Here is a 16,638-nt window from a genome sequence, read left to right as displayed (position 1 = left end):
TCCATCAGATGAGATCGCTAAGATACAGAGAAGTTAAATCACTTGCCCAGGTTTACACAGCTAGTGCATAGCAGAATTTTGAACTCAGAGTAATCTGCTTCCAGAGACCATATATGAAAATAATCCAGACAACAGTCAAACTCCAACAAAAAAACTTCAGTGCTATTTAACAAGAACAAGGGAGGGGGAAAATCCTTAGTAGGTTAATATAAAACGGACTTGTCCAGCAGCCTTCCGATGTGCTTTAAGTGACTGGTAGCCTCTTTGGAGAGGTGTCAGCGGGCAGAGTTTCATTCCCTCTCCTTCCATGTGCACACCAGCCACACTGCTTTCTTCTAAGAAATTACAGCATTTAGAAGTATCTCTTTATGTTGAAGGACTGGTGTGGTCAGGGCATTACTGAGAACAACTATTTCTGCCTATCTCTGTGTCCCAGAATATGCATGTCATTCTGAAACCACAAGGAATGTGGTTAAGTCCCCTGGTCACATCTCTCAACAAAGATTTATCTGTTTCACTTTGCCTCCAAAGAGCTTTTCTCCTGGACTAAGATGTTAATTCATAGTGATGTCTACTAATGGGCCCTCCGAGAAGAGGAGCCTATTAAAGGAATTAATTACATTGCAGGCTCAGAAGCTTCCCAGCATAATGAAACGGCTCTGCAGCTGTAACAGTATGAGAAACCGCTGAATTAAATCATAACTGAGACAAGTTCCTATGAAGTGGGAGGCACGTCTGCGGAAAGATAACTGCAGAAATGAAGAAGAAACAGCATAGTGAAAATGTTAATAATGAAACCAATTTTCACTCAGTGATCGAGTTTTATTGAATATAAATCATATTTTTCCAAACAGTTCAAGTTTGTTATTACCAACCCTTATTTGAGGCCCATGTTTGCCACTTATTAATATTGCCATTTTACCTTAAAATGCGATAGTGATGTATATTTTTTTAATAGAAGTTATCTCCAGTGAACATAAAATATAATAAAATGGTCTTTGGATGCATTATGTGACATTCAAATTTGTGAGAAGGTGGTGAAGTTATCTTCTCTTAAAGTCCCGATTGGCTTCATGCAGTGCTATCTAGAGCCTGGGGAATCGATTAGATGACTTTCTGGCCTCTTATTCCTCTGGATGGCCCATTTTCACACTGTCCAAATTTCCAGAGAGGACAATGGCAGAAGAAAAAGATAATGGCAAAAGCTTAACTGTAGTGCTAGGGATTGTGCTAGCTACTGGTAAACCACCAATTCATTGGTTTCTGGGTGGATTGGGGAAGATTGTGCAGGGTAGCGTGATGTGGCGAATTTACTAGCAATTTGTCAATCAAAATCTGGAGTTTCACCTTAATCTTGGTTCTTCCTCTTTTTCTGGATGAATTGTTTATCTTATCTCTTCCTCTGTTTTTTCTTAAGCTGTGAAATGCAGATGGTAGTGACCCGCCTAGGGTTTTTAACAGCCAAGAGGTAGAAGCAGTGGGTGGTGGCAGTCTACCCCAAATCTGGTATGGTGCTTGAAGTCCCTCTGCCTGGGCTTTGGGACAGCTTGGAGGAGGGATGGAGAGTTAATTCCCTGGGAGGGCCAGCCCATTCAGCAGTGGTTCTAGAGAGAAGCTGAAGCCTAGGAGCCAAGAGAGACCAGACAATTCTCTGTCCGCTCTTCCAGACAGTGAGATTATTGTTGAGCGGAAGTGAGATTCATCTGAACCTGGACTGAGATGAAGGATTAACTGACACATGGGCTTCAGGAAAATGAACTCAGCCTTCAAGATGGGGTCCAGGGGAAAGTTGGATTTTGTTTTTAATTAATGAAGCTCATTTATGATTACAGTATACATGTAAGAGTCATTTGCATGCTATCAACTCTTTAAGAGATTATGGTGATGAACACACTATATACAAAGTGAGTTGGAAAAGTTACAGAGGTTGCAAGATGGTAAAACACCTTTCGCTATTTTGCTGTTTCTTGGATTTTGTGTTTCTTAGAATGGACGAGCTGCATAAAATCTAACCTAGTTCTAGCTAAAAGTCAGGCAGTTCTAATGGAAACTGTTAAACCAATTCTGTAACCAAAAAGATAAATAGCTTAAAACTGCCAGGTATCAGTATTATTGTAATATTCCCTTTATCAAAAACCTATAACTGAAATTTATAGGTAAGAATTTACAGTAAGTAGCACTACTTGGAAACTTGTCAGTTAAGGTTTCCCTTTATAGAAGAACTGCTGTAAGCTTTTTAACTCTCTAAAGTCAGAAAATTAAAAAAAAAAAACTTTCACAATTAGTTTCTAAGGAAATCATATAAAGGTCAAGAGAAAAGCTTTAGATTGTTGTTGCCAATAGGACATAGACTCCTAAAGAAAAACCAGCCTGTTTTTTTTGGGGGGGGGGTTATAAATAACAAATTTATTTTCTTGATATATTTCTTAAAAAGATAGCTAACTAAATCACTTTAAAGTGACTTCATTTCCTGCTGCTCCACCAGCCTCCTCAAAATTGAAAATACAACAAATATTTGCATAGGTTTATTATTCACATTTAATCATGAATAATTCACTTTGTACAGACAGCTGGGTAAACAGGAGATTTGGAGTTTCCTTCTTCTAGAATACTTTTCCCTCGGCTAAAAGGAAACAACATCAGTGTGGTTTTAAATGATTTTCAGTGCCATCTTGTCCTCCCTTCCCCGGGCAGGAGGCACCCCACCTTTGGCACTGTTTACTTTTTCTTTTTTTTTTTAATGTATTTCTTTCTGTCAGTTCTTGGCTACACCTCGCCAAAACATTTTTATTACAAAATGACAAATGCGCTCAATCATTCAGTTCTTTAGTCTGCAAGACAACATCAAGTATGTTCATGGATTTGCTTTTGTATAGATACTCTCTTAACGTTGGGAAAAGATCTCTGAACGCATTCTGCCTCGTCATTATATCCTTCATCTTCTCCTATCAGTCATTAACAATTTCACAATTATTTGATTATCTACCACAAAGCTGGTTCTCATTTCCCTCTGCTCCTCCCAGGCCTACGTGAGGAAGTGAAGCACGTATCACCCAGCACAGGTTTATCCGGGGCATTTCAGCCTGGGCAAGGGGGCATCACTTACCAAAGGCCAAGGATCCTTTCAGTCCGTGAACGTCATGGGTCAGACTGTGATAGCATAACCTGTGGTTTAGGAGAGAATTAGACTTGCCATAATTCAGGTACGACCAAACTGGCAGCTGGGGGAGGAGGGGGGGGGTGGTCATAGTATACCCTTGGGAAATTCCTGCTCTTTGTCACAACCTGCAAAATAACTTTTAAGAATTTTAGCCACCCATCAAATGGCATCTATCTACCCTGTATTAGCTGACAGCAGGCAAGCATAGGGATATATGTACCCTCTCTTCAGCCACACGTGTCATAAAATATAAGTGTAATAGAAAGACAGCTGGCAACATTCCAGGGAAGATCCGCCACAATTTGACTGAAGTTAAAATTATCGTTTTCTTCATTTAACAAACACACAGTGCTTACTATGTGCTAGACATTTTCATAGCGCTTTATTCATATTAACTCTTTAATTCTCATAACAACCCTATGGATAGGTATAATCTTTATCCCCATGATAAATGAGGAAATGAGACACAGAAAAAATAAGTAATTTGCTTAATGTCACCACAGGAAGTGGTAGAGCAAGGATTTGAACCAGTCAGCCCGGCTCCAAAGTCTGCTTTTAACCACCATACTCTGCAATGAGTAGGATACCTGCTTCTGGTGGGAAGTTTGGAAAACTCAGAAAAGCATAAAGAAAAAAAAAGTACCCATTGTCCCACCACCCATTTTAGTGTATTTCCTTTGTGTGTATGTGTCTGTGTGTGTACAAGAAAGCATTTAACCTAGCAGAGTCTCTCTCCCATCTGCCTATCTGTCTTTCAGTTAGCTGCGTCTTGTGAACATTCTGTCATGGAAAGATACTAACGTGATTGAACATTCCAACAGTTTTCTTAGTCAACTCTGTAAACAGCAGCCCTGCCACGGGTGGCTGGTGGGGATTACTGATTCCATAGGTGCCTAATTGCCCCAAGCTCTAAGAGCTTCCCTGAAAATGGACTCAGCTTGACTTCTTTTAAGTGACCTGAAAAAAGTGTTGTAGCCTCCAAACATAGCGTGACTTTTCCCTTCAAAGCATTTCATGTTAAGTCCTCTTCATACTGTTCCGTTTTCTTAGGGGCAGGACGGGGGGCGGGGGGCGGGGTGGTTAGTGTTGGTGCAAAGAAAAATGTAGGCTAGTCAACAGGAAACCTAAAGTCCTTGATAGGGCACAGTGGCCTCCCATCATACCCTGGCATGGCTTTTTTTTCTTTCTTTCTTTCATATGTGTTGCAAAATAATAATAAATGTCCAGCAAAAAAACACCTGGTAAACAAAACTGTTATTATATGCCAAGATATTGAAGAGCAGTCTCTGAAGCCGAGACAATAGCGGTCACTGCTGCGGCCAGCAAGAGCTGTTGGCCCAGTCACGTGCCCTCCTGTCAACGGTCAGAGAGGTAAACAGCACAGATATGTGCTGACCTAACCTCAAAACCTCTCATGCACACAAGGAAATTGGCTTGAAAAGACTTTCTCTTTTTAACTCCTTGTTCATTGAATTTCTAGCTCTGATTAAAGAGGCAGAAACAGAAAACAGTATTCAAGAGGGAGAGTCAGAGAATGACACCGATCTGTGAAAAAAATAAGTCATTGAGTCATTAGAAACACGGCCGAATCGACCTTCGTTCTTTCCTTGAGCTGTTTCACCCATTGGCAGGTGAGGAAGTGGAGAGGAGGGCCAAGGGCCAACCTTTTCAAAGGGCCCTCTCTGGGAATTACTTTCGTATGCACATAAATTTCCACAATAAGTACCTTCTGGAGTTTGCATGAAACTGAATTGCTCTCTCAAACTTCCTGTCCAATGTTCTAACTTGAGTTGTGCTACCAGAAAAGCAGGTGGATCTCAGTTGCTAAAGTCCAACTTGGCTTTTTTTTTTTTTTTTTTTTGGCAACCCTAAATAAGTCCCTTCCCCTCCCCTCTCTTCCCTTTAAATTACCTTTTACCCAAAGTTGCTGATCCTAGGTCCCCTTGGAGCTGTTGCAGGCAGGAGCTGTTTGAAATTTAAGATGCACTACTGGGCAGCTCAATGGATGAAATGAACTTTTTCTTTGACCCTAAAACTAGGGTCAAATCTGTTATCTCTCTCTTTGTTGCAGGTGTTTTGCAAACTAGTTCTGCTTCTTTCTGAGTCTTCTAGTCCTGGGGGAATGACAAGGCCCCAGGACAGGGAACTAATCACCTCTTCCAACCAACAGCCTGTTAGCTCCAATTCCATAAAGATCCTTCAAGGGTGGGGTTGAAGATCTGGGCAGCAGTGAGTGGCGAGAACCAGACTAACAACCTATCTCCAGAAAGGGCTTGAGTAGGTAATGACTGCGACTCTGGAAAATAGATAGCTCACCTTCCCAGAGGATTTACAGTGCGCTTGTAAAGTGTATCATTTCATTGAAGTTTTTCAGTTGTCGTAAGGCGGGTCACGACCACGGTCCACCGCCCAGAGGTTGTGTTGGCTGCCCCAGATGACACAGTTTATGTAGGACGTGGGTCTGAGTGCCGTGACGTGTGCTCCGAAGCCTTCTCCTCCCCTCACCCTCAGTCTTTATCATCCACACCTTGTCCAGCTCTAGTGGAGTGTCTTATACTGCAGTCAAAGGCTGCCTTCCTCCAAGGCGTACTGATCAGTTAAATGATTGTGTCAAGTAGTCAGTGGTTGGTGTTGGTGTGCCCCCACCTTGTTCTGAAGGCTCCTCTCCTGAGACCCCTCCTGCCTGCTGTCCTCATACCTCCCATTCCCCCAAGACTCCCTGAGGCAACACCACCCCAAGGCCCAGTGTTATCTCCTAGATGACCACTCACACTTTGAACCTCGATCTTTTCTCCCACAATTAAACTCACTCTGTGCCCCATCACTCCAATACCTTTTGGGGAACCTATTTGTACTAAGAGACTAAGAGCTGGGAGTAGCATGATATTCTAATACCCCAAAGCCCTAGGGACTGACTACTTACTAGCTATGTAAGCTCAGGCAAGCTTCACCTGTAAGATGGAGAAAATTCTTTGCACATGAGGATCATATTCAGAATGTTATGTATGTCCGCTGAATTCCTTCTCTCTCCCTAAACCCTTCTTTCTCTCCTAAAGCAAATTTCAAGGCCCTGTCCTCTCTCTCCCGGATTACTGCAGTGGCCTCTACCTCCATCACACATTCTGGTCCCCATCACACATTCTCCACCCCTGGCCAAAGGGATCTTTCCAGAGTATAATTGTGACCAGATTTACCCCCTACCTAAAACCTCCAGCAGCCCCCAGGGCCTCAGCTAAGTCCAGACTCCCTGGCATGGCCCGCGAGCCCTGGAGGTTCTGTCCTTGCTCACCTCACCAGCATCCCCCACGCTCAGCACCTGGTGTGTGCCACGCTCTCCTTCACCTCTGGGGTACTGAGCAGATGGTTTTCTCTTCTACAAAAAATTCTCTCTCTCCATTCAATTCTTTTCATTCTATTCATTCTCTAGTTTAAGCAAAATTTCCTCTGGGAAGTCCCTTTCCTCCAGGAAGTCTCCCTGAGTTTCGTCAGATGCCTTTCTCTGTGGCCTCGCTTGTCCTTCTTCCCATCCTAGCACCTAGAACACACTAGCTGTCTGCCTGCCCACCCCTGGCTTGCCCGTAGCTCTCTGGGGGCTTGAACCATGTTGGTCCCAGCCCCTATTCCTGACTCAGGGAAGGCAAGAGAGGAGTGAGTGAATATTTCTGGTACCTTTCCTGAAACACATAAAGAGCTCAATTTTTTTGTAAGTATGTTACTGTTACTTGAAAATATTTGCATTTCAAAATCCCCACCCTTTTCTTTGCATTTCAAAATCCCCTCAGCCTTCAATGCCTATTCCAAATAGAAAAGTAACTTTGGGATATTAAGTGTAGCCAACACATACAATATTTTTTTTTTATCCAAAGGGGGAAAGAGGGAACTCAGATAATAATACCATGAAATAAATTAGCATTATTATTTCTATGGCATGTTCATACAAATATCTCAGTTTATTCTTATATTATTCCTATGAACTGGATTGGACTCTGATTTTACAAGATATAATAGTTATAACTCAGCAATTGCAAGTGGCAGAAACCATCCCGAGTTAGCTTAAGAAAAAGAAAAAAAAAGGAGAATTTGTTATAATTGAGCAGAACTATCTCATGGAACCCAGGCACGCACGCGTCAGTTGTTGCCACGGAACCGGAGCTGGAAAGGGCAAAGCATTTAGAGACCCAGGGTACCCGGTCTTGTTTCCGCTTCTTTCCACACTGCAACTCTTTCTTCCCTTTCTTCATAATGGCTGTTTCTGCTACCCAGTTTATTGATGAGGAGCGGGGCTGGTGGGGAGGCAAGAGCGGGGAGGGAAGTTCCCGAGGAAAGAAGGGGTCTCTTTCAGAGAGATTAAGAGCCTCGTCTGAGATCAAGCAAGGCGAGGTGGAGCCAAGATGAAAGTAGGAATCAGACACTAGCTTCGCCCAAAGATCTGCAAACATATTTTATAATCAAGAATTAGAATTATTGAAATTAGGCAGAGTTATGTGGATCAAAATATGCATCCTGCAGGGCCCATGTAGTACTAAATGTACGTACTAAATGTCCATTTACTGAAATGGCCTGTCGGCAGTTTGGCAGGAGAAATATCCAAAGCTCTATGGAAACCTTTAGCCAGAGCTTAAAATTAAATTAAAACAACCTTATATTAAATCCCAGGCAAGAGAATTCAAAACCAATTAAGTTTATGAAACAATCATGCTTAAAACTCAATGATAATTCCAAAAATACATTTAGTCATTTTGAAATTCATTTAATTTTAGTAGAAGTGGTTTTTAATATAATCCTACTGGTTTTAAATTTGCTTTTAAGAATTCTGTAGACTCCTAGAGGCAAAAGAGATAAAGCAAGTCCTGCCATTGAATTTCTCCTTTGCTCTGGTCCTTGAACCCGCCCACCTGGGAGTCCCCACTGTCCCTCTAGAAAACCCTGGCATTCTGAGCAACAGCGCAGCCCTGTTTAAAAATTCTAGTATAGCCCCAGTGGAAGAATAAGGCCCAGAGCAATGGTTCTTGAACCTGAGTATACAAAAATACCTGGGGAGCTTTTTAGAAATATAGACCCTTAAGACAAATCTGAGGAGTCTGTGATCATTCGCAGGTGGCCCGGCCAGTTCTGATGCGGAGACTCCTCCAGTCCACTTTGGCGGGAGCCGTCGGTCCAAGGTCACCTGCTGCTGAGCTGGAACACAGCTTTCCTAACGTCCGGTTCAGTGCTCTACTTGCCATACGCCACTGACTCTTCAACTCCCTAGTTGTTAAAATACAAGCTCACTATTTTAAAAAACCCGAATCAGTCAACAATGAAGAGGTAAATGAAATGTGGTGAATGCATTCAATGGAATATCCAACCTTAAAAATTAGGAAGGAAATTCTGACACACGCTACAACATGGATGAAAGTTGAGGACATGATGCTAAGTGAAATCAGCCGGTCGTAAAAAGGCAAACACTGCATCTATTCCACTTGCATGCGGTACTCAGAGTAGTCAAAATCTTAGAGACAGAAGATAGAATGGCGATAGCTAGGGGCTGGGGGAGAAGGATGAATGGGGAGTTAGTGTTTAATGGGTCGGAGTTTCATCTGGGGAAGACAGAGAAGTTCTGGAGAAGGCTGGTGCTGATGGTTGCCCAACAACGTGAATGTACTTACTGCCACAGAACTGTATGCTTTAAAATGGTTAAAGTAGTCAAATTTTATGCATTTTTTACTACAATTAAAAAAAGGAATCAGTCCTTCTTTGTACTTCAAGCAGATTTCATCTATCACCTTATGGATGGAAAAACGCATTTACAAATCAGCTGGTTTCTGGATGTGGGTTCTGGACCTTACGTTGGCACAGCTGGTTTAATTGTATGCCTTCAGCCACCCTCAGAATGGTTCTGTCTTGCGGTCACTTCCATGATGTCGCCTTTTGATGCTACTGTTAAGTTCTGTGTTAGCACCTGTTCATACCTCGGCCTACCACCTGCTCAGGGGGCGACAGAGGCAAACGTGCTCTTGTGTCAGTCATGGAGCCTCACCCCAGAGGGAAAGAAGAGCAAAAGGCAATGAGGGAAGGAAAAGTGGAGGCTGGAAAGAAACTGGAAACAGTGAAAGTGGCTCCGAGCCCACACGAAGTGAAAGCCAGTAAGTGTTAAGATTGAAAACTTCAATGCGGCCCTTTTTCCAGAACAGCTGGAGCATTGCAATTCCTAGAAATATGGACAAACCCGTTGAAGACAGTGACACCCTGAGTGGAAATAACTAGAAAATAGGCTTCCTCCTGATCTCGGAACGTCCCATTATGAAGAAGTTATAAGAAAGAGCAACTTTAAGAGCAGGCCGAAAATCCACGTTTTAAGTTCTTGGCCATGGTGGGGACCCCAAATTTCATTCTTAGCTGATAAAAAGGGCACGAATTGTCTGTGAGCAAGACAGGGGAGCGAGGAGAGAGTGAAAAAGAAATGAGGGAGAGGTCAGTGCTGGCTTTCGAGAGAGGAGTTTTCTTTCCCTTCTCTGGGAAGTTTAGCTGGTGGTCGTAAGTAAGTTCATGGTGTTGGGCAATTTTCCCAATGTTTGGGGAAGTTACTTATGAGGAAGAAGCCAGACCCAGACAGCTCTCTGGGAAATGTGAAGAGTCAGTGCCTGGGTGGTTTACATACTAATCCAGGGTTTATTAAAGCTCAGAAAGCAAGCGGCACAGAGTTTTTAAAATGAGACTTTCTATAAGGAGAGTCCTCGACATTTCTATAGAAAGAAAAGTTTCTCTCTGGCCTGAAGGTAAAGGCAGGCCCCAGGAGGCTGGGGACTTCTTTTGCGGGTGCTTTGGCAGGTCCAGGGAACTCCCACAGCAGCAGAATCGTTCCTTTCTGAGCCCCCTCCTAGCAGGGAAAAACTTTTCAATTGCACTTGGGAGGAATTGAACTGGATGATCTCATAGAGCTAACTTTTTCCTCTCAAAGTGGTATGATGTGGCATCAGCATCTCTGCCAGGCTCCGATGCTCCTCGGGGGGGAGCAAAATGCAGGTGGACTGCATTTGTAACACTGACTTCTTCCAAAGTTGTATGGGGATTAACTCATTTTAAATCTACAAAGATTTCTACTTGAAATCTTTTGTAAACCTACACATGCTTCTGAGAGGTGAGTTAACACTTTTGAAAATGTTTTTGCTCATAGCTCTGCGTTTTGACTTGTCTTCTTTGCCGCTGGAACATTTAGGATGCTGTAATGTTGTAGCTTAGATTAATCATCCGTCACTACCCATCTTGATTTCCCAGAATGTTATAGCAAACAGATTGTTTTCCCTTAGTGTGAGAAAAAAAAAAATCCGGTAATTCTACAGCTTCCTTCGGACTTTATAATATTTCACTAAAGTTTTCTTTTACCCCCTCCCAATATATGTAAGATGTGTATATATTAAAATTTCCAAACACACTGGAAGACCACATCGTCTGGCCCTTGAACACAGCTTAGGCTGAAGCTTTAATGAAGGGCATAAGTGGATGCTGATTTTTACTGGTCAACTGAATCCACACACTTCGTTGGGTGAGGGTCTGTGCCAGGCACAGGCTGCACATCACAAGAGGAAGGCCTGTGCCATTCAGAAGGTCTGCCCAGGCAGACTCAAGCAGCCCTGGGGCAGGAAAGGGTTGACGAGTTCCATAGGGACTCAGAGCACAGAGAGGCCTGGAACGGTGAGGGACAACTTCATACAGGGCGTGACTTTCAAGCTAGTAATAGGTCTTGAGGGGAGGTCAGCATTTGGATACTCAGAGTTAGGTAGGAAGAGCCTTTCCCATCAGAAGGAACAGAGTGACTGCTCAGAGCTGTGAGGATGGAGGAGCGCTTTGGGACAGGAAATGGGCCAAAGGGGCAGGGTTGGCAGAAGGGAGAGGAGTGTAGATCCTAGAAAACCTTCAGAAGGAAGTATTAATTAAAGCTTTGCAAATAATTGCGAGAGAACAGTAATTGTTAGGTTTCACTAAATAGGATTCACTAGAAACTAGTCATTTACTGTTTTTTATAAGGTACTAGTCTGGAAAACTAGAGGATGTTGTCAAGGGGATTCTTGCCATTTGGCTGGAAATTTCCATGGTCCTGGAGTGGAATGGAAGGCCCTGATTTCTACTGTGCATCTCGGGGTCAGCAGAGCATCTGACACAGCGGGCTCAGGGAGATTCTTGGTGAGAGCGCGCTTTGTATGAGTAGACACACCACCAAGGGCGCCGATGGTGGATTAATGGCAGTACAAGGATGGGCTCTGGTGCTGACAGGGGCTCTATCTTTGGCCCATTTCTTCTCTCCACCTTCCTTGAGGTTTGCCGATGACATAAGGAAACACACAAGATGCATCTATCAGAGTTGTGGATAATATGAAACTTGAAGGGAAAAATAAAAATACCAGGCCCTGGCCAGGTAGCTCAGTTGGTTGGAGCATTGTGCCCACACACCAAGGTTGGGGGTTCGATCACTGGTCAGGGCACACACAAGAAGCAACCAATGAATGTGTTAATAAGTGGACCAACAAATCAATGTTTGTTTCTCTCTCTCTCTCTTTTCCTCTCCCTCTCTCTAAAAAATCAATAAATAAAAAACAGAAAAATAAATATATCAGTTGATACATCAAAAAATATCTTTTGGGGCTAGAATAATGGACAAAACAACCAGCTAAAATAAAATAGGCGTAAAAGTGAAATACTGTATTTAGGGTCAAAAAAATCAACTTTTCAAGAAGGCGATGGAAAAATACGTCTCAGCCACAGTTGATATGAAAAGAGACCTGGAGCTGTTAGTTTGCCACAAACGACCCAGCGGTGTGACGTGGTGGTGTCGTGTGTAGCGTCAGGCACTGTGTGGGGCAAAGAACACACTGGGGAACAAGGCAAAGTCCTGTCCTCATGCAGCCTGCAGTTTTTTAGGGGAAAGAAACAAACACCAAAAAGAATCACTAAAATATGGCAGGACTGGCAAGACTCCAAGGAAGGCTGGAGGGAGAGTGATGAGGGGCCCACTTATCCCAGGTTGGTAGGGGCAGGCCTCTCTGAGGAATGGCTTCTTCAAGCTGAAGGAAGCAGAGGCAGGGAGGCGGAACATTTCAGGCCCGACAGGGAGTGCTTCGGTCCTGAGTGCGAAAGGAGTTTGAGGCGTTCCTGAGACTGCAAGAACAATGAGGCTTGTCCACATTCTTGCCTACAAACATCCATTCTCCCGTCTGCCTTGGTGTGGAGTACTACATTTTCCAGCCTCCCTTGGAGTTGAATATGGCCCTGGGACTGCGTTCTCACTAGTGGGAGGCTAACAAATGGTCTGTGTTGGGAGCCCGGGCCCTTAGGAGGCAGGCACACCCCCTCCTCACACTCCGTTCTTTCCTTGATGACTGCCTGCGGGACTTGGCAGCAATCCGGCCTGGGGACACCCTGCGGGATATTGAAGCCCCAGTCAGAAGGAGCCTGGGGCCCTGAATGACCGCAGGCAGCAGGGGCCACTCGCTAATCTGGATCCCTCGCCTCAGACCGTTCCCTGAGAGAGAAAAAGCCATTCTCTGGTTCTTGCAGCCACTGAAATATTGTCACATCTCTCACTAACCTGTTCGCGAAGCAAAGGAGATACTTGCTCAGCCAACTGGTCCACATTTAGAACACTGCATTTAGGTCAAAGGGTCACTTTTTAAAAAAGAGACATTGACTATTTGAAGCATGTTCAGGGAAAGGTAAGGACGACAACATTTAGGAATCGGAAAGCCAAGTCCCTGAAAATCTGCTAAGGACACTGCAATTGTTTGGCCCGGCAAAGAGATTTCTCAGGGGTGGCAGTGAGGGCTGTCCTCACTCCCTGAGGAAGCTGAATGACGCTGGGTTGGAGCGGCTCCTATAGGACCGAGGGTCGTTGGGATTCTGAGGAGGCAGATTCTGATTGGACAGAGGGGAGAAGTTTCTAACCATCAGGGATGATTTGAAAAGTATCAGAGGCATCTTCCCACTACCATGTCCAAACAGAGACCTTCTGCCCACTTGTAAGGTGACATTTACAGGGTGATTGTGGCGTCCTTGTGGAGGTTCTAGCAAATTCTAAGATGTTTAGGTAGGAAGGGTAGATAATACAGGTTGAAGCCAGGTCATAACAGGGATTGAATGTCAGTTTGGATTGAATCTTAGAGGTAAGGGGACGCTTGAAGGCTTCAGAGCGCAGTAGCAACATAACAAAAGCAAGGAACATTGCTTTGGCCAACACAGGAGGGAGAAATCCCGACTTGCCTAGCCCTTGCTGGTTAACCGGTGCTTACATTCTCTGAACCGGTAGTGATTTAAGGAAAGCCAAGATTACAGAATATGGATTTTAATTACTTTATTCTTGGATAATCAAAAACTATTTGGGGGCTAACATGTTTTTAAACTTGTCTTCCCAGATAAATAATGACTTTAGGCCAAGAAACTCAAAGTACTTTACACCCTAGGATCATTCAGGCTTGTCACATATCTAAGCTGCTATGTCAGGGGCAAGACTGTGGAGCCTCCTCTCTCAGATAAGGAGAAAGACTCACAAAGAGGGCCAGTGAGTTGTTCAAGGCCATGGTGAGTCAGCCGAAGGGCAAGATGCTTGACTGAGGTCTCCAGTACTGCCCCCAGCCCATGCCGTAGTGCCCTCAACTAGGAATATCTCACACATACCAGAAAAATCAACCCAGACCAACAGTCTTTCCAGAACTGGAGATTGCCTGAGACATTTCAACTTCGACCAACTCCATTTTGCAAATGAGAGTGAGGCTTAGTGAGGTCACACAGGCCAAGGCCTAGTTATGACTTGAACCCAGTTCCTGGGATTCCTTGTACCACCCCACCTACCCGTACAATGGGAGGCCCGGGACGCCCCGCACATAATCACCTTCAGTCAACTGGGCCATCACCGTGAGCTCCACTGTCTGGAAACACAAAGGCTCCCGTTGGCTTAGGCCACCAAAGAGAGGAAACATTCTGCGATCCTTGAAAACGCACAGCTGAGGGCGGGGGTGGGGGTGGGGAGAATTGTTTGAGCTTGTACTACAAAGTCAAAAGGGAAAACATGTGTTTCACATTTGTCTTGGGATGGGAAAGAAAAACTTTTCCTTTCACTTAATCTCAGTTTAAACAAACAGAGAGACTGCCCTTTTTGTAAACTCATCCAGCGTCAAATATTGTTCACCCACATGGCATCGGCTTACTAAGCCACTACAGAGCCACTTTCCTCACGTAATGCCCTCAATTAGAAGGCACTTCAGCTTGAAGAGGGGCGACTAAAAAAATACACGTTTCCTCTGATGAATTAGCCCAGAGTCAGCTGATGGAATCAGATTTCCAAATCTATAACCTCAGGTTTCAGCCAGAGACCCGAGGCGACACAGCTTCAGTCATGACTCAGGATTTTGGGAGTGAAAGCAAGCACGTCAAGTGATGTAAGAAAATTCCCCCACTCCCCCATCCCACTGGTGTCCTCCTCCCTCGGGAATTCCAGCTGAGAGCGTGGGGGATGGGTCGCCTTGTCACCGGGCGCCCTGCACACCTCCTACCACCACCACAGTGGCCAGCGTCAGCGCTTGACAAAGGAAGCACTCGGTTACAATTGCTTTCCTGTTGGCCTGAGCGCTCAGATAATTGCTCCGCGATGTGTGTGAGAACCTCGTAAAGTAAACCCGGAGACAGAAGGGCCAGGTCTGGGCTAAAGGGAAGTGTCAAGTGGGGGAGGCTAGTGATGCAAGCCTACCTTTGAAGTCACTTTGTTTGCGAAGAGTCTGCTGTGTTTTCTCTTAAGGAAACTCCACTGGAATGAGGTTTCTGAGCATGTGGGGTTTCGGGCTATTGTTTTTGGCTCGGGTTCTTACCTCAAGCCCTAGCTAGGACATGTAAAATCCCATAACAACAGCCTGACATGGAATTGCTCACCCTCGCATTACATCAGGGGACTTTTACTCAGGCGATTTTGAATGCCTTATTGTTTAATAGGACAGGAAGTTTACTCTTGGTGTAAATGAGGAATCTTTATTTTTTTTTTCCTCCTTACCTCCTTGGAAGATTTTTACAGAGGCTTGCCTTGTCATCCCGTCTAGCTCCTTCCATGAGAGCAGCTGCAGCCACAGTGCTGCCCAGGTTCCTTCTCAGAACAGGGGTTTTCTGAGGACCAGAGTTTTAGGCGGGCTTTTCCCTGGAGGGGATGCTGAGTGATGGGCTCAGGGCCACCCAGGGATAGGGAAGGGATGGATCTCCTGCAAAGGGTTGGATTTTCTCTTTTCAGTCTCTTCAGTTCTGATCTGGACTTACGTTTGTTTCTTACACATAGGGAAGCCTCGTCCCCAAACCTCACGATGCTTTATTTCTGGGGATACATCGCATGGTGACCGGCTCACGCTGGGGATTTTGGGCTAGGACTCTGAAGTCAAAATGTGCCTGACTAACTGGCCTCAGCAAGAAGATGCCTAATTCAGAACCATGACCCTCCCCTCCCCTGGAACAAATCCTTGAGAAGAATAGAAACTTCCAGAAGAAGTCTTGCCATCTCCCCCATCTCATGACATACTCTGTAGGCAAACTCTTTTTTAAAAGGCACAAGAAGAACCCTTTCAGCCTTTTGCTGATGGCCTCAGCCAAGAGACTGGCCAAGAAATACCCTCAAAGAAAGAAAGAGTTCACACATACAACTACTTCTAGTCAGAGGAAACCAGATAAGGATGATGAAGACGTGAATGACGGCGACACTGACCTTGTAGGATGAGTAAGCTCTGGTTTTTTTTGTTTCTGTATCTCCAGAATCTTTTTTTCCCCCTACATACCCACAAGGACATGAATAATGAGTTAAAAAGGAAAAAAAGCCAAGCACTGTGCGTAATTCCTAGAGATGAGGCTAAAGCTGAAGCATCGTGGCGATTATCATCTGCACACAGCATCATCGACACGTCCGCACGACTCACAGTGATACCTGACCACATAGATGCTAACTGTGTCCTTTTGTTTGAAATTGCAATATTGACCAGGACTTTCACGTGTGTGTGCACGCATGTGTGTGTGCACGCTTTCATTTGCACTAGGGCAATGACAACGAAGCAAGAAGCAGCAACCTCATTCCTGCACTAAGCTCTGTTCTCGGACCTGCTTTCACGTTAGAATCCCTTGCAGGGCGTTAGTCATGAGACACTGCCTGTCTTCCCCCAAAGATTCTGATTTAATTGGGCTGCACTTGGGATCTGGGCACAGATTTTTTTAAAGCTCCCCAGGCTTTATAATGGGCCTCCAGAGTCACTCACTATCTAGTGAACTAGGCCAGCCCCCTAACTGGCCACAAGATTAGCCACGCCCACCAGCTCCTTGCACAACCACCCTCTTCTCTGGCATTTGTCTCCTCTCCCTGGTCCTAACCCTGGCTTCACTCCAGGCTTCAGCATTTGGGACCTGGCTTCCCCTATGACCATCACCATGGCCAAAAGTCCCCTGAAAATGCCCTCGAGTGTAACTTAACATTTTAAGTCACAATA

This window comes from Desmodus rotundus, chromosome 7 (genome assembly GCF_022682495.2).
Source record: "Desmodus rotundus isolate HL8 chromosome 7, HLdesRot8A.1, whole genome shotgun sequence".
In the NCBI taxonomy this organism is placed as follows: Eukaryota; Metazoa; Chordata; class Mammalia; order Chiroptera; family Phyllostomidae; genus Desmodus; species Desmodus rotundus.
This window is presented reverse-complemented; position numbering follows the sequence as displayed.